The following is a 25,977-nucleotide window of genomic DNA, read 5'->3' as shown; positions in this document are numbered from 1 at the left end:
TTCTATGTCCTTTTCCTAGTTTTCTATATCATCATAAATTTATAACCAGAAAGCATTTTTAAAGAAATTAATCTCAATAAACCAAATTATGCTTATTTGCTTTCATATGCACTTTTATTCTATTGTTTGCTTTAATAAATATTAAGTGCAAACAATGAATAATGTCTCACCTAGTACAGTGAAATATTTGAGCAATAAGAAATCATGTACCATTAAAAAATAAAATAATTTTTCTCTGTTAAGAAATAGAAGCTATTAAATCCATAATTTTTACGAAATCCATAGATTTTACAAAAATAAAACATACCATTGAAAAGAGAACAAAGCTAAGAACATACTCTCATTATTAGCCAAAGATCTAGTATAACATTCAAAATTCTTTCACTACACTAGCTACTTAAGAGCAAAAAGAATTGAGGTTTGAATAATATAATCCAATATCCCTTTGGAAAATAGAAAATAGCACTATCTTTCTACAACACTTCCTTTTCCTTTCCAGTATCTTTACCCACCTTACGGGGGGCCTTAAAGTTTCAGAAATTACCTGGCACCATTTGATATTTTTCATTTAAACACAAACGTATGTTCATCATTAAAAATTCTCCAAATACAATAAAGTATAAAGAAAAATGATTCAAAATGCATGCACCAAAAATAGCTAATGATATCATTTTGTGTATTTGCATGCAGATTTGTGTATGTATGTATGATTCAAGTTTGTTAAAACATACACACATATATAAAAATATGTACTTTAACATATCTACTATTATACAAACATTAAGCATATATTACTTTGCAGTTTTTTAGCACCTCTACTCATCTTACAAACACGTATCTAATAAGAATTAGGATAGACAGATAAATAACATATGTGTACATCTACACATACACATGCACACATACATACTCATTGATGTATACATATTATACACACCCAGAAATTATACTCTCCTAAATTCTACTTCTGGAACAGATTCTATTTTATTGATTCAGAATCACTTCCTCATTGGAACATTGGCTGCTGCTACTCACTTCATCAGATTATCCTGCCATTAATCTTTACATTTTGGTTCTATAATTTTTGAACATAATTCCAGAGCTTCAAAATAATTACAATTCTAAGTTATTTTTCTAGATATAGGCAGCAAAAACATGAAGAAAAAATTATCTCTTTAGAAGTTATACATTTAGGTTTTTTACTTTACAAAACTAATGGACACTTTGCAAAAATTCTGCAAATACAAAAATTCTGCAAATCCCACCCACTATCCTACCAACCTAAGACAACCACTATTAGGCCTTTGTTTTTGCTTTCTAACTTACACACACATGCAGGTAGGCACATGCGTGTGTTTTACTAGATATAATTTCAGTGATCATGATATTTTATGTCCTGCTTTATTTTTTTTAACTACATGGCTTTTTTTTTTCCATGTAGCTACATAGTCTTCATGTGCAGCCTTTTCAAGAGCTACAGAAAGGGCCGGATCACTCGAGAGTGTTGCCCACTCTGGCTGTTTTCCTGCTGAAAGGCTCTGCTTTGAACTGGCTGCTCTTTCTAGAGCTGCTTCATGTCAAAATTCCTTAGAGGCTGGCTGGAGAAGACAAGGACATAAACCAAAAGTGAGCTGAGTTTGTGGCTCATTAGGAAATTCATTAACAGGATTGCAAAGTTTAAATTTGAAGCCAAAGTGAGATTTAGGGGCAGCCTGTGGTTTCCCAAGGTCCAGAAATGACATTCTAAAGTTGGCTCAACACAAGGACCCACAAAGGCTGACTGCACCATCACTCTGGTGGACAGAGGACTCGCCAGGGCTGGACGGTGTGGGTCATCACTCAGGAAATGAAGCATCTTCTATGAGGAAGGGAGGATAACAAGGTGGGAAGAGCACTGCCCTGGTGCCAGGCCAAGAGGGCTCAAACTCCTGCTTTGCCACTTGTGAGATGGAGAATGTTAGGCAACTCTCCATGCCTTAGCTTTCTCATCCATGCCTTAGCATCTCATATTAGCATCTATTAACCACCAGAATGGCTAAAATGAAAACAGAAGGGCCGGGCATGGTGGAGCATGCCTATAATTCCAGCACTCTGGGAGTCTGAGGCAGGAGGATCTCTTGAGGCTAGGAGTTTGAGACTAGCCTGGGCAACACAGTGAGACCTCGTCTCTACAAAAAGTTTTAAAATATTTTAAAAAATAGAAAGATAAAATTAAAACAGATAATACCAAGTTTTCATGAGCATATGGAATAATCAGAACCCTCATATGCTACTGGTGGGAGTGTAAACTGGTACAACTGCTTAGGAAAACTATTTGGCAATATCCGCCCTAATACATGCATTCTCTGTGACTCAGCAATCCAATCTTTGGGTAAATACATAGCAGAAATGCAGCCATAGGGTCACAAGAAGATAGAATGCCTACAGCAGAAGTATCTATAAGAGACCCAAACTAGAAACTACCCAAATGCCCACAGACAGTAGAACAGATAAATAAATTGAATACTATAGAGCAAAGAAAATAATCTGTACAACATGCAACATGTGGGTGAATCTTTTGAACATGATTGAACAAAGGAAACTAGACTCAAAAGAGGATATATCATATGATTCTATTTATATAAAGTTCAAAAATAGGCAAAATTAATTTACATCACTAGAATTCAAGATTGGCATTATCCTTGGTGAATAGTGATTAAAAGGCAGCACAGGGTGGCTTATGAAACTCAGACAGCTCCCGCTTCTTGATCTGTGTGCTGGTTACACAGGCATGTTCAGTTTTAGTTTCATGGGAGATGCCAAGCTTCCTGCTTTCTCCTGGGAGATCACAGTTTAGCCAAAGCTGGTTGAAAGCTGCTTCTCTGGACTCTCATCCCTACTTCTCTCTCCTCCTCCTTTTCATTTGAATTTTACTTTCTCTCTCTTTATAATTCTACCTATAATTTAATTCACTATAGTTCGAAATTGTCCTTCCTCCACAAAAGCATATACCTATCATATATGGTATGTATCAATGGAGTGTTAATTCTTCCCTGGTTAGAAGTCAAGGAAACTAAAAGCTCTTAGTGCCACTAAACAAGTTCACTATTGTTATGAAAGTTAAAGTCAACAGGAGTCATAATTTAGCAGTTAATCTGTCATTAGTGTTTCTATTTTTCTTATTAAATTATATCTTTTGGGCCTCTGGTCATTTTGTAGCTCTTCTTTGAGTCCCTTTCATAAGCTCCCTTCTTATTTGGGCCAACAAATGAAGGCCAAGTCCAAACAAAGGCCACATTGTATGTTATTGGGCAAATTCCAGTTTCTCTGATGGATGACAGGCTCAAATACACAAGGACCAGGTGGCCACATCATAGAGACTGGTCAGAGTAAAGAGCAGGACTGTGTCTGCACCCATGTCCAGAGGCTTTCCCCAGCCTGAGATGTTGTTCAGAATGTCCTGGTCCAAAATTTATTGATCCCTTAAGCTAAACTATCCATTCTTAATGATGAAAGTTAAAAGCCAAAAAACAGAACAACATGGTTTGACGGAAAAAAACCTTATGACTCTGCTTTCTCTTTCACATTTTACTATTTGACCTTGTGTGAGGCACATGCATAATGTTAATGTCTCAGACAGCTCATCTCTAGTAGGGAGACTACAACACCCTGACTATAGGAAGGCAGGGGATGGGCCATCCATAGTCACTTGAAGGCCCTTCCAGCAAAAGACCTGGACTGGAAGCACTAAATGATTTACCCTGGGTTGGAGCATGATGGCCAAGTGTATGGGGGGTAGGCAGATCTGGGCATGGACGCCTGCTGTCACTGCCAAGCTGGGTGACTTTGGATCAGTGACCTACCTCATGGAACCTTTGTTTCAATGGAAATAATTAACTGTTATTGGGGATAACAATTAATGTGAAGACTAAGTTAAACCAAGTTCCATAAAACACTAAACCAAGCCAGACCACAAAGACAGATGAGTTTCACATTTAAGGACCTGGAGAATGACAACTTGGCTTCAGAGCAACAGAGATACACACACATACATTTTAAAATTAAATATAAGTCACAAGTTCTCAAGAGAGTAATTAGAGCCCTGGGAGGAATCTGCCAGGTTGAAGGAACCCAGAATTGCAAGCTCCGTGTTGGGGAGTCTTCGCGTATTACAGTGTAAGCATATTTCTGTATGCTGCAGTTGCATGCTCTGCCTTCTGATTCTTTCTGTGACAGTGTCTCCCTGAGTCTCACCGCAGCTCATGTGGCTGTACAACTCAGCACATGCCAAGGCAAATGTTCTCAGAGAGACATCATTATTCCAGAACTGGAAGTCCACCCTACCACATCTTGTTTGCTGCTTAGAGATACTGGGGCTGTCAAGTTGTGAGTGCACATCTAAGCCATGGAGTTGGCCTTCATGGTCTCTTCTCTCATTCCTGTTTCTTCCAGCCACATAAATCCATCACTCCTCTGTGGAGGCTGCACAACCCACAATGGTTCTGACTCCTCTGCTGAAGGGACTAGAGCCAAGGCTAGTGTTTCCGGATTCTCCACAAATATTAATCTTGAGGATTCAGAAAGAAATCAGAATTCCTGAGAATTCTTGGGAAATCCCAAAAATCATAAATTTCTTAAACACTTCCAACAATCTGTATACTCTTCACTCATTATTACAGATACCTAAAAATGTCTTTAACAAATACTGGTTTAGTAGTATTTACAAAGAACTTCAGCCTATAGTGAATATTCAAACACAGGAAAATGGGGATGAACATTATTCAATAGAATTTGAATAACATAATATTTGAATCTCTTAGGAAGGTTAACAGTATTACACAGATGTAGGTGTTGAAACTGCCACATTAAGAACTTATTTTGTTTCTGAAATTTTTAATGTTTCAAAACATCACTCATAAGATTTGTATAAAGTATATCATACCTATATTTGTAGATTTTTGCACAAATGACTCATGTTAGCAGCAAAGGAGGCTAGAAACACATACTTATAACATGGCAATAGTGGCCATTTCTCTCCCAAGTGCTCCTGTCCTGAGTGCTAGAAATGTTGACCTTCACCTTCAACTCCATGCATCAGCATTTCCTGTTTCTGCTTGTCCTTCACATTGGTGATTTCCTTTAAACCAGTAACATTTCTACATTGACTGTAAAGCATATTGCTCACAGAAAAGTTTTAATACTTTTCCTTATTTTCATGATGTTTCTACTGATTTTTCTTGGGATTTAGGATTTGGGGGAGTGTACAAATTTCCAAAGTAATGATGGGAAGAAATTCCCATACGGAAACATGAGCCAAGGTCCTCAGTTGGAATGCCAGACCTCTAGCTTCCCTGTTGCTTCCTGTAGAACGATGGCCCTTACTTCCTGATCCACTTCTCCTTGAAGCTATAGGGTTCCTGACTTTGTAATTGCTGATCTGTCTTTTGATAACCCACCCAGTTCATGAATATACTTGACTCTTCAATTCTATTGTTCCTTGAGCACCAACTATCGTGATTTACAGAACCCCTGCCTTGTGCCCCAGTGTTTCCATGACCTTCAAAACTGACAGTCACCCTCCCCACCTGAACACACCCACACCTGAGACTTTCCAGTCCCACAACTTTCACTTTATCTTTATCTACCCCATCCCTGAACCCTGTAGATGTACATGTAAAGAATTTTAAACCAATAGTGCAGTCCATGTTTACACCGAGGCAAAAAAGTCATCACCTGAACTCAAGGTATGTGGTTTCCAGGGAAGAAGCTGAATGCCAGGGGCAGATCAGCCCCAGGACTCTTATATGAGCTAATTCCTGAGAAAGCAACTCCAGTGAAGACAGAGAAGCTGTCACTGACATGTAAGGCAACAGAATGAAACAATTTGTCACCAGGTCATGGGAGGAAGACATAGGATCAGCGAGAGGGAAACAAAGTGTGGGGCTAGAGGGGAAGCAGTTTCCATCTGCTCTGTCCACTTCCCATCTGCCTTCAAATTATATCTGTCCACAGTCTAAGAGATGAAGCCTTCAAACACACTTGAAAAACAGATTATTCTAACCTTTCCTGTCACCCTCAATTCCTGTCAGGATGCCTCGCTCTATACTGATAGCATTTCTCATCTATGAGAACATTAATTTTTAGAAAGAATAACTCAGTCACTGCTGCTGTCTGTTTCTTCCCCAGCTGGACTCCAAAGCCAGATTGTGCACATCCTAAAGTTTCTCATCAGATCCTGAAGCCCAGCATACTAAGGCATGCAAAACTAAAGAAGGAAGGTAACCCTTATTTGTTCCCTTTGGACCTTGTTCTTCTCCTTTCCTGAGCTGGTTGCTCTTGCCTGTTTTGCCAAGATTCTGCTTGCATAGCATGCTGGTTTGGGTTCTCCTCCAGCTCCCAGCCTGGGTCCCAGACTCGTCTCTGTCACCTGGGGATGGCATTTGTTCATCTTGCTTTCTGAAGCCCATATCTCAAGTGTGATCTTGGGTCCTCCTTAAAGAAAAAGGTCCTGAGAGTAGACATGAAAAACAAAGCCTATCACATCTGCTTCTTCTGCCCTCCTTAGCTCCAGGCTTGCAGACAGTGCTGATGTCCTGAAACACCACAGCCTGTACTTTTAGGCGCAGCAAGGAATCAGTACATGGGCACAGCATCAAGTTATGTTGGTTGAACTGCATCCAAAATTCCCCAGAGAAGACAAAGGAACTAAATACTGTCATACCACAACATTAGCTGGTGCATGATAGGATGGTATAATCCAGGTTTTCTCAGACTTTTATGGAGGCCTCACTCAAGCACACATTGCAGAATGCCACCTCCAGAGTTTCTGATTCAACAGGTCTAAAGCATGAGAATTCACATTTCTAACAAGTTCCAGGCAGTGCTAATGTTGTTTTCTAGGAGCCTTCCTTTAAGAACAACTGAGGTAATAAAAGAAGCCTACTTTTGAGAACCAGACAGACCCAGTGGTGTAACTTTGGGCAAGTCATTTAATCTTGAACCTCAGTTTCTTTATCTATAAAATATATAAATGATATAAAAGGAGAACAACAATAAATGACTGTAAAGTCTCTAGCACAATGCCTGGTACACAGCAGTTCTCAAAATAGTATATCTTATCCGTTTCCCTAATCTTAAAACAAGTTAAATAATATTTTGCAAAGTTTGGTATTTTCTTGCCTGAAACCTTGAATATATTTCTTGAAGGTCAAGTTTATGAGATGTCATTTTAAAATTCATAAAGGTAAAGACATATGGGAGTTTTATATAACAGCTTTTGCTATAGAATGAGATTCGGAATTGGGTGGCTTCTTCTCAGAGTTTCTCCTCAAAGTTTTAGACAGTGAAATGCAGAACATAACCATGTGATGAGGAATTTTCCAGTGACAAGGACATATGAAAGCATAAACCTACAGGGCAACTTTTGAAATGTGATTTAGCAAAGAAATATTTTGAGTGATTTTGTGATTCTAAAACAGATGTTGGCAAACATTTTCTGTAAAATTCCAGATAGTAAATATTTTGGCTTTTTGGGCCAGTCTCTATTTAAACTACTCAACTCTGCTTTTGTAGCACTGAAGCAGCCATAGATAAAACATAAAGAAGTGGAGCGGCTGTGTTCCAATAAATGTTTATTTACAAAAACAGGTGGTGGTCCAGATTTGGCCCATGAGTATATATCTTGCCAATCCCTGCACGAAAAGGTTCTTAATGCTTAGCTACAAACTTTGCAATGATGGGTTAATAAATAAGAAATCAGGAGGCCGGGCGTGGTGGCTCACGCCTGTAATCCCAGCACTTTGGGAGGCCGAGGTGGGCGGATCACAAGGTCAGGAGATCGAGACCACGGTGAAACCCCGTCTCTACTAAAAATTCAAAAAATTAGCGGGGCGCGGTGACGGGCGCCTGTAGTCCCAGCTACTCAGGAGGCTGAGGCAGGAGAATGGTGTGAACCTGGGAGGCGGAGCTTACAGTGAGCCGAGATCACGCCACTGTACTCCAGCCTGGGCGACAGCGCGAGACTCCGTCTCAAAAAAAAAAAAAAAAAAAAAAGAAATCAGAAAGATCAGAATGCATGAGACTTTTGCCCATTTTGCTGCATCTAAATTCGTCTAGATTGTCAGAGGACCTTATTCTAGAGCAGTCCTAGAAATGCTATGTATTCTGTTCTCATTTAAATTCTGGCTTACTCATTATTAGAATTAACAATACTTAATGCAAATATAACTTTAAACATTATATGAAAATTATGATTACTTTAAAATATCTAATTCAGAGGGTGTGCCAGTGCTCCAAGAAAAGTTTAAGCACATCTCTGAGAAGTGAGGCTCCTGGCCTCTGACACTAGGCACTACCAAGGTCTAAGACATATACCCTAAAGGTGGAGAGCAGCCTCAATGCTATTAGGCTACAAGAGTGCAGGTAAGACTGAATGAACTCTCACAATTCTTGACGATGGATCTCTCTGACCACTTCTGGCTCAGCACAGACCAGGTCAATGAACACTGAAAGGGAGAGATAAGACTCATTTTGTGTTGGGAGGCCTAGGCGGGCAGATCATGAGGTCAGGAGATCGAGACCATCCTGGCTAACAAAGTGAAACCCTGTCTGTACTAAAACAAAAACAAAAACAAAAATTTAGCCAGGCATGGCGGCAGGCACCTGTAGTCCCAGCTACTCGGGAGGTTGAGGCAGAAGAATGGCGTGAACCTGGGAGGCGGAGCTTGTAGTGAGCCGAGATCGCACCACTGCACTCCAGCCTGGGTGACAGAGTGAGACTCCATTTCAAAAAAAAAAAAGACTCATTTTGTGGGTACAGGACTGACTGATAGAGTGACCAGTTTCCATTTTGGAGGCATCTTCCAAACTCTTGTCCTTTTCTATGATGGCTCTTTAAACATTGGTGCAAGCCTCCTTATACAGTATCCTACTGCTCTCTCCATCAGCAGGTAAGACAAGAGTTTTGGAATGGTTATTCCAGGGCTAGAAACCACAATCCTATCTTGTGACACATTCTTCTGGAATGCCTGGCTTTCAATGGAGGGCTAATGAGGACCAGCATGGGGCCATAAACAGAATAAAGGCTATGAAACACAACCTAGTAAATATTACAGGACTATGCAACTCAGGGACATAAGTTATAACTAATTCTATGGGGCAGCAGTAACCTGATACCAAAACCAGATAAAGATATCACAAGAAAAGTACAGACCAATATTCCTTATGAGTATAGATGCAAAAATCCTCAACAGAATATTAGAAAATCAAATACAGCAACATATAAAAATGATCAAATACCATAACCAGTTAGGATTTATTCCAGGAATGCAAAATTGGTATAACATCTAAAAGTCTATCTGAATTGTACACTATATTAATGGACTAAAGAAAAACCATGTAGTCATGTTAATAAATGCAGAAAAATTATTTGACAAAATCCAACACCCTTTCATAATAAAAGCACAAACTAAGACTACAAAGGAACTTTCTCAACCTGATAGAAGTTATATATGAAAAACTCACTGTTAAAATCACAGTTCATGAATAAAGACTGAATGCTTTCCCCCTAAGATCAAAAACAATACAAGGATCTCTCATCATTTCTATTCAGTATTGTACTGGAGATTCTAGACAGGCAAGAAGAAGGAAAAAAAGGAATTAAGAGAAGAAGTAAAACTATCTCTATGCAAAGATGACATGATCTAGTATACTGAAAATCCTAAGGAGTCCATAAAAAATTATTAGAATAAATGAATTCAGGAAGTTTGCAGTAAAAGATCAATATAAAAAACAATTGTCTTTATATATACTAACAGTGAACAATCCAAAATGGAAACTTTAAAAATTCTATTTACAATATCATTGAAAGAAAAAAATACTTGAGTATAAATTTAACAAAAAATTACAAGATTTGTACATGGAAAACTACAAACATTATTGAAATAAACTAAAGATGCAGATAAATGGAAAGATATCCCATGTTTGTGGATTAAATGACTTATTAGTCAATAATAAAATGGCAGTACTCTCCAAACTGATCTACAGATTCAATACGATCCCCATCAAAATTCCAGCTGTTTTTGTTCTTTTGTTAATGATTTTTGCATAAATGTATAAGCTTATCCTAAAATTCATAAGGAAATACAAAGGCAAGAATGGCCAAAATAATCTTAAAAGATGAAAACTAAGCTAGAGGACCCCACATCACAATTTCAAAACTTACTACAAAGTTAGAATAACCAAAACATTCTTGTACTGCCTTAGGATAAACATAGCTCAATGTAATGGAATGAAATCCAGAAATAAGCCATTAAGTTTATGGCAAATTGGTTACAGACAAGGATACCAAGACAATTAAATGAGGAAACAGTAGTCTTTTCAATAAATGGTGCTGAGACAACTGGACATCCACATGCAAAAGAATGAAGTTGGAGTCCTATTTTACTTCATATACAACAATTAAATCAAAATTCACCAAAGACTTCAATTTAAGAGATAAATGTATCAAATTCCTAGAGGAAAATATAGGTGTAAATCTTTACAACCTTGGATTAGGCAATGGTTTCTTAGAAATGATAACTCAAGTATAAGCAACCAGACAAAAATAGATAAATTAAAATTAAATATTTTTCTGCTTCAAAGGATATTATTAATAAAGTAAAAACACGATCCAGAGAATGGGAGAAAATATTCACAAATCACATATATAGTAAGTGAACTATATTCATAATATATAAGGAATGCTTACAACTTAGTAGTAAAAAGATAAGTAACCCAAATAAAAATGGGTAGAGGATTTGAATAGACATTTCTCTAAAGAAGATACACAAATGGCCAATAAGCCTGTGGAAAGATGTTCAACATCATTAACCATCAAGAAAATAAAAATCAAAACCACAATGATATTTGTGGATGGCTAGGATGGCTATGCTAAAAAAGACAGGTAATAATGAGTATTGATGAGGATGTGAAGAAACTGGAACCCTCATACATTGCTGGTGGGAATGTAAAATGATACAGCCTTTTCAGAAAACAGTTCGGCAATTTCTCAAAAGGTTAAACAGAAGTACTACATAAACTAGCAATTCCACTCTTAGGTATATACCCAAGAGAGGTGAAACATATTTCTGCACAAAAACTTGTTAATGAATGTTCACAACAGCATTATTTATAATAGCCAAAGTGGAAACAACTCAAGTAATCAACTGATGAATGGGTAAACAAACAAAAACATGAAAATATTATTCTTCCATAAAAGTGGATGAAATACTGATACACGCTTAACATGGATGAACCTTGAAAACATGCCAAGTTGAAAAAGCTCAACACAAAAGGCAACACATTGCATGATTCCATCTGGACACATAAAGTGTCCAGAATAGTCAAATCCATAGGGGAAAAAAGTATATTAGTGATTGCTAGAGGTTGAGAGAATGGGGCTTCTTTTTGAAGCGATGAAACTTCTCTAAAATTAGACAGAGGTGATAGTTGCACAACCTTGTGAATATACTAAAAACCACTGAATTTTACACTTTAAAAGGGTGACTTTTGTGCTATGTAAATTATAGTTCAATTGAAAATATATTTTGGAATATTTGTATGGGCCTATTTCTGGATTCTATTATGTTCCATTGATTTATGTATCCATCACTCGGCCAATACCACAGTTGTGATTACTGTAGATATACAATGTCTTGAAATGTACTAGACCCAGTACACTTTATTCTTTGCACTTTATTCTTTTTCAAAATTTGTTGCACTTTATTCTTTTTCAAAATTGTTTTAGCTATCTAATTCCTTTACATCTTGCTAAAAATTTTAGAACAATCTTGTTGATATCTAAGATTTCTTGCTAGGATTTTGATAGGAATTGCATTATATTTTACATATCAATTTGGGTAGAATTGAGATCTTTCATATATTGAGTCTTCCAATCCATGAACACTGTATGTTTCTCCATTTATTTAGATCTTATAAGTCTGGTATCTGTTTTGCCAGATTTGCATCTAAATATTTCATTTGTTTTTGAGTGACTCTAAGCAATATCATATTTTAATTTGACACAATTTATCACAGTATCCCTGTGTCCATATATTTTAACTTGATACAATTTATCACAGGATCCATACGTGTCCATGTTTGTTTCTAGTGTACACACACACACACACACACACACACACACAAATTAATTTTTGTAGGTTTATCTTGGATCTAAAACTAAATTTGCTTTTAATTCTGGAGGTTTTCTGGTGATTCCTTGGGATTTTCCATGTAGACTATCATGACTTCTGCAAATAAGAGTAGCTCTGCAAATAAGAGTAGTTTGCATCGCACTTTCCAAACTATATGCATTTTATTTCCTTTTCTCATCTATTGCATAATCTAGAACTTCTAGTATCAAGCAGATTAAGAGTGGAGAAAGTGACATCCTTGGCATGTTCCTGATCTTGAGGGGGAAGCATTCAGTCCTCCACCAATAAGTATAGTGGTAGCTGTAGGTTTTTTGTACATGCTCTTTGTCAAGTTGAGGAAGTTACCTCTATTCTTATTTTTTTGATAATTTTTATTAGGAACGTATGTTGAATTTTGTCAAATGCTTTTTCTTCATTGGTTGATATGATTATGTAATTTTTCTTTTTTACTCTTTCAATAAGGTGAATTACATTGATTGTTTTTTTAAAACTGAACCAGCTTTGCATCCCTGAAATAAACCTCACTTGCACATAGTGTATAACTCTTTTTATATATTGCTAGATTTTGTTAATATTTTGTACAAGATTTTTGCATCTATACTCAGGAGACATGTTGGTTTGTAATTTTCTCCCTTTATCTTTTTTTGTACTGTCTTTGTTTCTTTGGCATCAGGGTAATACTAGCTTTATCAAATAAATTGAGAAGTAGTCCCTCCTCCTAAATTTTCTGCAGGATTATGTAAATTGGTTTTAATTCTTCTTTATCCGTTTGTTAGAATTTTCCAGTGAAGCCACTGGATCTGGAGATTTATTTTTGGGGACAGTGGCTAATTTTTCAATTTCTTTAATAGTTATAAGGCTATTTAAATGATCTATTTTATATTGAGTGAGCTATGGTACCTTATACTTTCAAGAAACTGAAATTCTCTAAATTTATCTAAGTTGTCAAATTTATATGTATATACAGGTCTTATTATTTTTAGGTATGTGCCTTCAATGCCTAATTTGTTGAGGGTTTTTCTCATAAAGAGATGTTGGATTTTATCGAATGCTTTCTCTACGTCTATTGAGATGATCATATGGTTTTTGTTTTTAATTCTGTTTATGTGGTGAATCACATTTATTGATTTATGTATGTTGAATCAACCGTGCATTCCATAAATAAAGCCTACATGATTGTGGTAAATTAAATTTTTGATGCGCTGCTGGGTTTAATAGTATTCTGTTGAGGATGTTCACATCTATGTACATCAGGGAGACTGGCCTGTAGTTTTCTTTTTTTGCTGTGTCTTTGCCAGGTTTTGATATCAGGGTGATTCTGACTTTGTAGAATGAGTTAGGGAGAAGTTCCTCCTCCTTGGTTTTTTGGAATAGTTTCAGTATGGTACCAGCTCTTCTCTGTATGTCTGGTAGAATTTGACTGTGAATTCATCTGTTTCAGGGATTTTTTTGGTTGGTAGGATTTTATGATTGATTCAATTTTGGAACTTGATATTGCTCTGTTCAGAGTTTCAATTTCTTCCCTGATTCCATTTTGGGAGGTTGTGCATTTCCAGGAATTTATCCAACACAGTCAACATCATACTGAAGAGAAAAAAGCTGGATGCATTCCCCTTAAGAATAGGAACAAGCAACGATGCCCATTCTCTCATCAGTCCTATTCAACATAGTACTAGAAGCCCTAGCCAGAGCAATCAGGCAAGAGAAAGAAATACAAGGTATCCACATAGGAAAAGACAAAGCCAAATTATCTTTCTTCACTCACAATGATTCTATACGTAAAAAATCCTAAAATATCTGCCAAAAGGATCCTAGACCTGATAAATAATTTCAGTAAAGTTTCAGGATACAAAATCAATGCACAAAAATCAGTAGCATTTCTGCACACCAATATTGTTAAAGCTGGGAGCCAAATCAAGAAAGCAATCACATTTACAATAGAGACACACAAACACACACCTAGGATTATTTCCAACCAAGGAGGTGAAAGATATCTCAAGGAGAACTACACAACCCTGCTGAAAGAAACTACAGATAACATAAACAAATGAAACAACATTCCATGTTCATAGACTGGAAGAATTAACATTGTTAAAATGGCCATACTGCTGAAAGCAATCTACAGACTCAACACTACTCCTATCAAACTACCAACATCAGTTTTAACAGAATTAGAAAAAAGTATTATAAAATTATTATGGAACCAAAAAGAGCCCAAATAGCCAAAGTGTTCCTAAGCAAAAAGAACAAAGGCATCACATTACCCAATTTTGAACTATACAGCTAGGCAACAATAACCAAAACAGCATGGTGCTGGTACAAAAACAGACACATAAGACCAACAGAACAGAATAGAAAACTCAGACATACAGCCTCACACCTAAAACCATCTGATCTCTGATAAAGTTGGCAAAAATAAGCAATGAGGACAGGACTCCCTATTTAATACATGTTGCTGGAATAGCTGCCTGGCCATATGCAGAAGAACGAAACTGGATCCCTACCTTTAACCATATATAAAAATTAACTCAAGATGGATTAAATATTTAAATGTAAGACCTCAAACTATGAAAGTCCTAGAAGAAAACCTGGGAAACACCATTCTGGACATCGACCTTGGCAAGAAATTTATGACTAAGTCCTCAAAAGCAATTGCAACAAAAACAAAAATTGACAAGTAGAACCTAATTAAACTAAAGAGTTTTTGTACAGCAAAAGAAACCATCAACAGAGTAAACAACCAACCCACAGAATGGGAGAAAATATTTGTAAACTATGCATCTGACAAAGGTGTAATATCCAGAATCTTAAACAATTCAACAAGCATAAAACAAATAACCCCATCAAAAGGTAGGCAAAGGACATGAATAGACACTTTTCAAAAGAAGACATACAAGCAACCAACAAGCATATAAAAAAAATCCTCAATGTTACTCACCATCAGAGAAGTACAAATCAAACCACTATGAGATACCATCTCACATCAATCAGAATGGCTATTATTAAAAAGACAGAAAATAACAGGTGTTGGTGAGGTTGTGGAGTAAAGAGATCACTTATACACTATTGGTGAGAATGTAAATTAGTTCAGTCACTGTGGAAAATAGTTTGGAGATTTATCAAAGAACTGAAAACGGAACTGCCATTCAACCCAGCCATCCCATTACTGGGTACATACCCTAAGGAAAATGAATTGTTCTGCAAAAAAGACACATGCACTCATATGTTCATTACAGCACTATTCACAATAGCAAGGACATGGAATCAACCTAGGCACCCATCAATGGTGAAGTGAATCAAGAAAACGTGGTACATATACATCATTGAATACTACACAGCCATTGAAAAGAATGATATTATGTCTGTTGCAGCAACATGGACACAGCTAGAGGGCATTATCCTAAGTGAATTAACACAGGAACAGAAAATCAAATACCACATGTTCTCACTTATAAGTAGGAGCTAAGCACTGGGTATACATGGACATAAAGATGGGAGCAATAGACACTGGGGAGTATTGGAGAAAAGGAGGAGGGAGCAATGGCAGGAAAATTCCCTATTGAGTACTATGCTCACTACCTGGGTGATGGGATCATTTCTACCCCAAACTCAGTATCACACAATATACCCCCATAACAAATCTGCACATGTACCCTCTGAATCTAAAATAAAAGTTGAAATAATGAAAAAAGAAATATTCATCGTATTCACTTTATTATTCTTTTGACGCAGACAAGGTCTATATTGATATTGTCTGTGTCTTTGGTGATACTGACAATTTGTGTTTTCTTTTTTCTTTCCCTTGTCAGTCTTGCTGAAGATTCATTTTCTTTTTTTTTCTTTTTATTATACTTTAAGTTCTGAAGATTCATTTTCTAAATCATTTTGAGGAACCAGACTTTGTTTCATTTATTTTTATTGTTTTTCTGTTTACAACCTAATTGATTTCAGTTCTGATCCTTATTATTTCCTTCCTTCTGCTTGCTTTGGGTTTATTTTGCTTTTTTTCTGAGTTCTTATGGTGGGAACTTAGATTATTGGTCTGAGACTATTCCTCTTTTCCAATGTATGCATTTAGTACTATAAATTTTCTTCTATTTACTACTTTAGCAGTTTCCCATAAATTTTGAAATACTGTATTTTAATTTTAATTCAGTTCAATGAATTTTTATTTCCTTTCAGACTTCCTCCTTGACGTCTGGATTATTTAGAAGTGTGCTATTTAGTTTCAGCGTGTTTGTAGATTTTTTTGTTTATTTTTCTTTTAATTGATTTCTAGTTTGATTACATTGTAGAGAACACACTCTTTAATTTCACAACTTTTAAATTTGTTAAGGTTTGTTATATAGCCCAGAATATGGTCTCAATATATATTCTGTTGCCATTTGAGTTCTGCTGTTGTTGGGCGAAGTGTTCTATAAATGTCCATTAAATCTTGTTGTTTGACTGTGGTGATGATTTTTTCAACATCATCGTTGATTATCTTCCTAGTTGTTCTATTGGTTGTTGGGAGAGGTTGTTGAAGTCTCCATCTCTAATTGTTGGCTTCTCTGTTTTCAGTGTTAGTTTTACCAATTTAAAATTTACATATTTTCAAGCTCTGTTGTTTGCTGCATACACATTTAGAATCACTATGCCTTCTTTGTTGATCGACCTGTTTATCATTATGTAATGCCTCTCTCCGATTATGGTGATTTTCTTTGCTCTGAAATCTAGCTTATCTGATATTCATATAGCTAATCCTTATTTTTAAAATTAATTTTCACATGATATATATAGTTCTATACTTTTACTTTCAACCTATCTGTATCATTATATTTGAGGTGAGTTTCTTGTAAATAGCATATGACTAGCATATGTTTTTTAATCCACTTTGCTAATTTGTATCTTCAATTGGTGTATTTAGGCCATTTACATTTAATGTCATTGATGTGTTAGGGCTTAAATATGAAATTTTTTACTATTTTTTATTTCTGTGTTTACTTCCTATAGATTACTGGTCCTACTTTCCTGTAGATTACTTGAACATTTTTTAGAATTTCATTTTGATTTATGTAGAGTGTTTTAGAATATATCTCTTTGTATAGCTTTTTCTAGTGGCTGTTAGGTATGACATTTTACAGTCATAACATTTATCACACTCTACTGGTATAATCATTTTACCAGTTCAAGTGAAGTATAGTAAACTTACCTTCCTTTATCCCATTCACAATACAGTTGTCTTAAATATTTCTTCTACATGCATTTAAAACATCAAACGTATTATAATTTTTGCTTCAACTGTGAAACATAATTTTAAAAATATATTTAGAAAAGGATAAAGAAAGCCTGTTGTATTTATCAATATTTTTGCTTGCCATGTTCTTTCTTCCTTTTTGATGTTCTAAGATTTCTTCTATTATCACTTCCTTTAGCAAAAGTCTCCTGGCAACAGATTCTTAATTTTCCTTCATATGAGAATGTCTTGATTTCTCCTTCATTCCTAGAGAATATTTTCACAAAACATAGGATTCTGAGTTGACAGTTTTTCCCTTTCAGCACCTAAAAAAAAATGCTATTTTTTGTTCTCACCTGTATAATTTCTGTTGAGAAATCTGTCATTCTTATTGTTTTCCCTCTGCAGGTATAGTATCATTTTCCTTTGTTTTCAAGACTTTAGTTAGGATGCGTCTTGGTGTGGATTTATTTGGGTTTATCCTATTCGGTATTCACTGAGGTTTTTGTTTGTTTGTGTCTATTGTCAAATTTGGGGAGTTTTCAGCCATTATTTCTTCAAGTACTTTTTCAACTCTCTTTCTCCTTTCCTTCTGTAACTTTAACAATATAAATTTAGATCCTGTATTATAGTCCCATAGCTTCCTGAGGCTCTATTCACTTTCAGTCCACTCTACTTTCTCTCTGTTGTTCACACTAGGTAATTTCTATTGTTTCATCTGCCAGCTCACTGATTTTTTTCCTTCTGTCCTGCTATTGAGCTTCAGTTATTGCATTTGTCACATCTAAAATGTCTACTTGGTTCTTCTTTATACCCTTTATTTCTTTGCAGAGACTTTTTACTTCCTTGTTAAGGGTTTATTATTATTATTATGTTTCTAGTATGTTTGAAATTGCTCATTGAAATATATTTTTTAATCATGGCTGCTTTAAAATATTTGCCTGATAATTCCATCACCTCTGCCCTCTCAGTCTTGGCATATATTGATTGTCTTTTTCATTCAGTTTGAGGTGTTCCAGGTTCTTGGTATGATGAGCAAATTTGTATTGATACTTGTGTATTATTGTATTATGTTCTGAGACTCTGAATCTTATTTAAACTTCTGTGTTAGCTGGCTCTCTCTGACAACACTCTGGATTTATTGCTGCCAAAGAGAGGCATTTGACCTCTGTTGATACCTGAGAAGGGAGTTCCTTGTCGCTGCCTGGTGGAAATTCCAGCTCCCCACAAGATCTCTGCTGACTCTACAGTGGAGGTGGCCTCATTGCTACTGGGCAGTGGTGAATATTTTTACTCTCCACTAGGACTCCTCTGACACTACACTGGCTGGGAGGGAGCTTCCTTGTTTCTTGCAGGTGCTTGTTGGTCTGGCTCTCCAAGTGGCCCCACTTACACCACAAGAGAGGTGAAGGGCTCATTACTGGCCATTAAGGATAAAAGTCTCAGCTTCTTGCTTAACTTTTTCTAGGTAGGGGTGGAGGCCACAGATTTTTTCTGTATTGCTTGGATGGAGTAGAGCAGTTATCATGTAAAAATTGTCTGTCTTGTTTGGGTGCCCTTTTCCTAGTCCTTTGGCTTTTGTTGGTTTTGGAGATGGGAACATTTTCATCTGTGACAATTGGTATTTCCAGGTTGCCAACTTTTTCACCTTCGAGACTCAAATATATGAGGAAAACAAAACAAAACAAAACAAAAAAACCTAAGAGAACTCAACACTATGCCACTCCTCAGTACCCAGGGAACACAGTCTGCCTTCTTCTGTCCACTATTCATAGTCTTCTTATGTTTGTCTTAGATATGGTGAGCCCCCAGGGTTTTTAGTTATGCTTAATGAGAAGAATGGAAAAAAGTACATCTATTCCATCTTCCCAGAAGGGGAAGTCAGACAGCTGTCAATATATATATTATTTTCTTTGAGACAGAGTCTTGCTCTGTAGCCCAGGCTGGAGTGCAGTGACACGATCTCGGCTCACTGCAACCTCCACCTCCCAGGTTCAAGCAATTCTCCTGTCTCAGCCTCCTGAGTAGCTGGGACTACAGGCATGTGCCACCACACCCGGCTAATTTTTGTATTTTTAGTAGAGACAGGGTTTCACGATGTTGGCCAGGCTGGTCTTGAGCTCTTGACCTTAAGTGATCCACCCACCTCGGCCTCCCAAAGTGCTGGGATTACAGGGGTGAGCCACCCCACCCAACCAGCTGCCAACATCTTTACAAAGTACCTGGAGTTAGGGTATAATTTCCCACTGGAATATGTGCAAATTTTGTAACACAGGTTGCAAATTCATCTCTCAGTTTTCAAGTTTCAACCCCCTCCTCCAAAAAACAAATGGTTTAAATGATGATTGTTTGTACTTAGGCAACACAGTGAGTTTAAATATTCCCTTGAAAACAGTTAGGGGAGTGGAGTAGAGCTCTTGTCACTTAACTGTCTACTATGTACAACTGGAAGACAACAACTTAGCAAAAGGCCTACTGTCACAATTGCGGAAACAGGAAGAGTTCGCCAGTGCTCACTTGCTGGTTGATTTTTGCAACATGCTTAATTCCTGGGGACTAAGAATCTACATTTAGAAAATGAGCAGGTTATTTTTACCTAAATTCAAGATTGATTTCTAAATTCCACTTTAGCCCCAAAATTCCATCATTTATTCTTTTATTTATTTATTTTTATTTTTTATTTTTTTAAATTATACTTTAAGTTCTAGGGTACATGTGCATAACGTGGTTTGTTACATATGTATACTTGTGTCACGTTGGTGTGCTGCACCCATCAACTCATCAGCACCCATCAACTCGTCATTTACATCAGGTATAACTCCCAATGCAATCCCTCCCCGCTCCCCCCTCCCCGTGATAGGCCCTGGTGTGTGATGTTCCCCTTCCCGAGTCCAAGTGATCTCATTGTTCAGTTCCCACCTATGAGTGAGAACATGCAGCGTTTGGTTTTCTGTTCTTGCGATAGTTTGATGAGAATGATGGTTTCCAGCTGCATCCGTGTCCCTACAAAGGACACAAACTCATCCTTTTTGATGGCTGCATAGTATTCCATGGTGTATATGTGCCACATTTTCTTAATCCAGTCTGTCACTGATGGACATTTGGGTTGATTCCAAGTCTTTGCTATTGTGAATAGTGCTGCAATAAACATACGTGTGCATGTATCTTTATACCAGCATGATTTATAATCCTTTGGGTATATCCCCAGTAATGGGATGGCTGGGTCATACGGTACTTCTAGTTCTAGATCCTTGAGGAATCGTCGTACTGTTTTCCATAATGGTTGAACTAGTTTACAATCCCACCAACAGTGTAAAAGTGTTCCTATTTCTCCACATCCTCTCCAGCACCTGTTGTTTCCTGACTTTTTAATGATTGCCATTCTAACTGGTGTGAGATGGTATCTCATTGTGGTTTTGATTTGCATTTCTCTGATGGCGAGTGATGATGAGCATTTTTTCATGTGTCTGTTGGCTGTATGAATGTCCTCTTTTGAGAAATGTCTATTCATATCCTTTGCCCACTTTTTGATGGGGTTGTTTTCTTCTTGTAAATTTGTTTGAGTTCTTTGTAGGTTCTGGATATTAGCCCTTTGTCAGATGAGTAGATTGCAAAATTTTTCTCCCATTCTGTAGGTTGCCTGTTCACTCTAATGGTAGTTTCTTTTGCTGTGCAGAAGCTCTTTAGTTTAATTAGATCCCATTTGTCAATTTTGGCTTTTGTTGCTGTTGCTTTTGGTGTTTTAGACATGAAGTCTTTGCCCATGCCTATGTCCTGAATGGTATTACCTAGGTTTTCTTCTAGGATTTTTATGGTATTAGGTCTAACATTTAAGTCTCTAATCCATCTTGAATTAATTTTCGTATAAGGAGTAAGGAAAGGATCCAGTTTCAGCTTTCTACTTATGGCTAGCCAATTTTCCCAGCACCATTTATTAAATAGGGAATCTTTTCCCCATTTCTTGTTTTTCTCAGGTTTATCAAATATAAGATGGCTGTAGATGTGTGGTATTATTTCTGAGGACTCTGTTCTGTTCCATTGGTCTAGATCTCTGTTTTCGTACCAGTACCATGCTGTTTTGGTTACTGTAGCCTTGTAGTATAGTTTGAAGTCAGGTAGCGTGATCCCTCCAGCTTTATTCTTTTGACTTAGGATTGTCTTGGAGATGCGGGCTCTTTTTTGGTTCCATATGAACTTTAAAGCAGTTTTTTCCAATTCTGTGAAGAAACTCATTGGTAGCTTGATGGGGATGGCATTGAATCTATAAATTACCTTGGGCAGTATGGCCATTTTCACGATATTGATTCTTCCTATCCATGAGCATGGTATGTTCTTCCATTTGTTTATGTCCTCTTTGATTTCACTGAGCAGTGGTTTGTAGTTCTCCTTGAAGAGGTCCTTTACATCCCTTGTAAGTTGGATTCCTAGGTATTTTATTCTCTTTGAAGCAATTGTGAATGGAAGTTCATTCATGATTTGGCTCTCTGTTTGTCTGTTACTGGTGTATACGAATGCTTGTGATTTTTGCACATTAATTTTGTATCCTGAGACTTTGCTGAAGTTGCTTATCAGTTTAAGGCGATTTTGGGCTGAGATGATGGGGTTTCCTAAATATACAATCATGTCATCTGCAAACAGGGACAATTTGACTTCTTCTTTTCCTAACTGAATACCCTTGATTTCTTTCTCTTGCCTGATTGCCCTAGCCAGAACTTCCAACACTAGGTTGAATAGGAGTGGTGAGAGAGGGCATCCCTGTCTTGTGCCAGTTTTCAAAGGGAATACTTCCAGTTTTTGCCCATTCAGTATGATATTGGCTGTGGGTTTGTCATAAATAGCTCTTATTATTTTGAGGTACGTTCCATCATTACCGAATTTATTGAGTGTTTTTAGCATGAAGGGCTGTTGAATTTTGTCAAAAGCCTTTTCTGCGTCTATTGAGATAATCATGTGGTTTTTGTCTTTGGTTCTGTTTATATGCTGGATTATGTTTATTGATTTGTGAATGTTGAACCAGCCTTGCATCCCAGGGATGAAGCCCACTTGATCATGGTGGATAAGCTTTTTGATGTGCTGCTGAATCCGGTTTGCCAGTATTTTATTGAGGATTTTTGCATCGATGTTCATCAGGGATATTGGTCTAAAATTATCTTTTTTTGTTGTGTCTCTGCCAGGCTTTGGTATCAGGATGATGTTGGCCTCATAAAATGAGTTAGGGAGGATTCCCTCTTTTTCTATTGATTGGAATAGTTTCAGAAGGAATGATACCAACTCCTCCTTGTACCTCTGGTAGAATTCAGCTGTGAATCCATCTGGTCCTGGACTTTTTTTGGTTGGTAGGCTATTAATTATTGCCTCAATTTCAGAGCCTGCTATTGGTCTATTCAGGGATTCAACTTCTTCCTGGTTTAGTCTTGGGAGAGTGTAGGTGTCCAGGAAATTATCCATTTCTTCTAGATTTTCTAGTTCATTTGCGTAGGGGTGTTTATAGTATTCTCTGATGGTAGTTTGTATTTCTGTGGGGTCGGTGGTGATATCCCCTTTATCATTTTTTATTGCATCTATTTGATTCTTCTCTCTTTTCTTCTTTATTAGTCTTGCTAGCGGTCTATCTATTTTGTTGATCTTTTCAAAAAACCAACTCCTGGATTCATTGATTTTTTCACCTTCAGTTCTGCTCTGATCTTAGTTATTTCTTGCCTTCTGCTAGCTTTTGAATGTGTTTGCTCTTGCTTCTCTAGTTCTTTTAATTGCGATGTTAGAGTGTCAATTTTAGGTCTTTCCTGCTTTCTCTTGTGGGCATTTAGTGCTATAAATTTCCCTCTACACACTGCTTTAAATGTGTCCCAGAGATTCTGGTATGTTGTATCTTTGTTCTCATTGGTTTCAAAGAATATCTTTATTTCTGCCTTCATTTCGTTATGTACCCAGTAGTCATTCAGGAGCAGGTTGTTCAGTTTCCATGTAGTTGAGCAGTTTCGATTGAGTTTCTTAGTCCTGAGTTCTAGTTTGATTGCACTGGGGTCTGAGAGACAGTTTGTTATAATTTCTGTTCTTGTACATTTGCTGAGGAGTGCTTTACTTCCAATTACGTGGTCGATTTTGGAGTAAGTACGATGTGGTGCTGAGAAGAATGTATATTCTGTTGATTTGGGGTGGAGAGTTCTATAGATGTCTATTAGGTCTGCTTGCTGCAGAGATGAGTTCAATTCCTGGATATCCTTGTTAACTTTCTGTCTTGTTGATCTGTCTAATGTTGACAGTGGAGTGTTGAAGTCTCCCATTATTATTGTATGGGAGTCTAAGTCTCTTTGTAAGTCTCTAAGGACTTGCTTTATGAATCTGGGTGCTCCTGTATTGGGTGCATATATATTTAGGATAGTTAGCTCTTCCTGTTGAATTGATCCCTTTACCATTATGTAATGGCCTTCTTTGTCTCTTTTGATCTTTGATGGTTTAAAGTCTGTTTTATCAGAGACTAGGATTGCAACCCCTGCTTTTTTTGTTCTCCATTTGCTTGGTAGATCTTCCTCCATCCCTTTATTTTGAACCTATGTATGTCTCTGCATGTGAGATGGGTCTCCTGAATACAGCAGACTGATGGGTCTTGACTCTTTATCCAGTTTGCCAGTCTGTGTCTTTTAATTGGACCATTTAGTCCATTTACATTTAAGGTTAATATTGTTATGTGTGAACTTGATCCTGCCATTATGATATTAACTGGTTATTTTGCTCGTTAGTTGATGCAGTTTCTTCCCAGCCTCAATGGTCTTTACATTTTGGCATGTTTTTGCAATGGCTGGTACCGGTTGTTCCTTTCCATGTTGAGTGCTTCCTTCAGGGTCTCTTGTAAGGCAGGCCTGGTGGTGACAAAATCTCTAAGCATTTGCTTGTCTGTAAAGGATTTTATTTCTCCTTCACTTATGAAACTTAGTTTGGCTGGATATGAAATTCTGGGTTTAAAATTCTTTTCTTTAAGAATGTTGAATATTGGCCCCCACTCTCTTCTGGCTTGGAGAGTTTCTGCCGAGAGATCTGCTGTTAGTCTGATGGGCTTCCCTTTGTGGGTAACCCGACCTTTCTCTCTGGCTGCCCTTAACATTTTTTCCTTCATTTCAACTTTGGTGAACCTGGCAATTATGTGTCTTGGAGTTGCTCTTCTCGAGGAGTATCTTTGTGGCGTTCTCTGTATTTCCTGAATTTGAATGTTGGCCTGCCCTACTCGGTTGGGGAAGTTCTCCTGGATGATATCCTGAAGAGTGTTTTCCATCTTGGTTCCATTTTCCCCCTCACTTTCAGGCACCCCAATCAGACGTAGATGTGGTCTTTTTACATAATCCCATACTTCTTGCAGGCTTTGTTCATTTCTTTTTCTTCTTTTTTCTTTAGATTTATCTTCTCACTTCATGTCATTCATTTGATCCTCAATCACTGATACTCTTTCTTCCAATTGAGTTGGTTACTGAAGCTTGTGCATTTGTCACGTATTTCTCGTGTCATGGTTTTCATCTCTGTCCGTTCGTTTATGGCCTTCTCTGCATTAATTATTCTGTTTATCAATTCTTCCACTCTTTTTTTCAAGATTTTTAGTTTCTTTGCGCTGGGTAGATAATTCCTCCTTTAGCTCTGAGAAGTTTGATGGACTGAAGCCTTCTTCTCTCATCTCGTCAAAGTCATTCTCCGTCCAGCTTTGATCCATTGCTGGCGATGAGCTGCGTTCCTTTGGAGGGGGAGATGCACTCTTATTTTTTGAATTTCCAGCTTTTCTGCCCTGCTTTTTCCCCATCTTTGTGGTGTTATCTGCCTCTGGTCTTTGATGATGGTGGCGTACTAATGGGGTTTTGGTGTGGGTGTCCTTCCTGTTTGTTAGTTTTCCTTCTAACAGTCAGGACCCTCAGCTGTAGGTCTGTTGGAGATTGCCTGAGGTCCACTCCAGATCCTGTTTGCCTGGGTGTCAGCAGCAGAGGATGCAGAAGATAGAATACTGCTGAAACGCGAGTGTACCTGTCTGATTCTTGCTTTGGAAGCTTCCTCTCAGGGGTGTACTCCACCGTGTGAGGTGTGGGGTGTCGGTCTGCCCCTAGTGGAGGATGTCTCCCAGTTAGGCTACTCAGGGGTCAGAGACCCGCTTGAGCAGGCAGTCTGTCTGTTCTCACATCTCAACCTCCGTGTTGGGAGATCCACTGCTGTCTTCAAAGCTGTCAGACAGAGTTGCTTGCGTCTGCAGCGGTTTCTGCTGCTTTTTGTTTGTTTTGTTTTGTTTTGTTTTTTTGTTGTTGTTCTTTTTGTTTACCTGTGCCCTGTCCCCAGAGGTGGAGTCTACAGAGACGGCAGGCCTCCCTGAGGTGCTGTGAGCTCCACCCAGTTCGAGCTTCCCAGGGCTTTGTTTACCTACTTAAGCCTCAGCAATGGCGGGCGCCCCTCCCCCCGCCTGGCTGCTGCCTTGCAGTTAGATGGCAGACTGCTGTGCTAGCAATGAGGAAGGCTCTGTGGGCGTGGGACCCTCCCGGCCAGGTGTGGGATATAATTTCCTGGTTTGCCCGTTTGCTTAAAGCGCAGTATTGGGGTGGGAGTTACCCGATTTTCCAGGTG

The 25,977-nt window shown here is 37.6% G+C and overlaps 1 protein-coding gene across 5 annotated transcripts in view; it reads right to left on the bottom strand.

The window, feature by feature from the left end:
• Positions 1-25,977, bottom strand: part of MYRIP (myosin VIIA and Rab interacting protein) — a 417,675-nt gene that overhangs the window by 286,037 nt on the left and 105,661 nt on the right. For 2 of the 5 annotated variants that reach the window (XM_074031762.1, XM_065540389.2), the window contains one exon: positions 15,109-15,166. The exons of the other annotated variants lie outside the window; for them this stretch is intronic. The gene's annotated coding sequence lies outside the window, so the exon portion shown is untranslated. The remainder of the gene's footprint in view (positions 1-15,108; positions 15,167-25,977) is intronic. 5 annotated transcript variants of the gene reach the window in all.

Source organism: Macaca fascicularis, chromosome 2 (genome assembly GCF_037993035.2).
Source record: "Macaca fascicularis isolate 582-1 chromosome 2, T2T-MFA8v1.1".
Classification (NCBI taxonomy): domain Eukaryota; kingdom Metazoa; phylum Chordata; class Mammalia; order Primates; family Cercopithecidae; genus Macaca; species Macaca fascicularis.
Note: the sequence above shows the minus strand (reverse complement) of the source record. Positions and strands in the feature narration are given on the sequence as shown.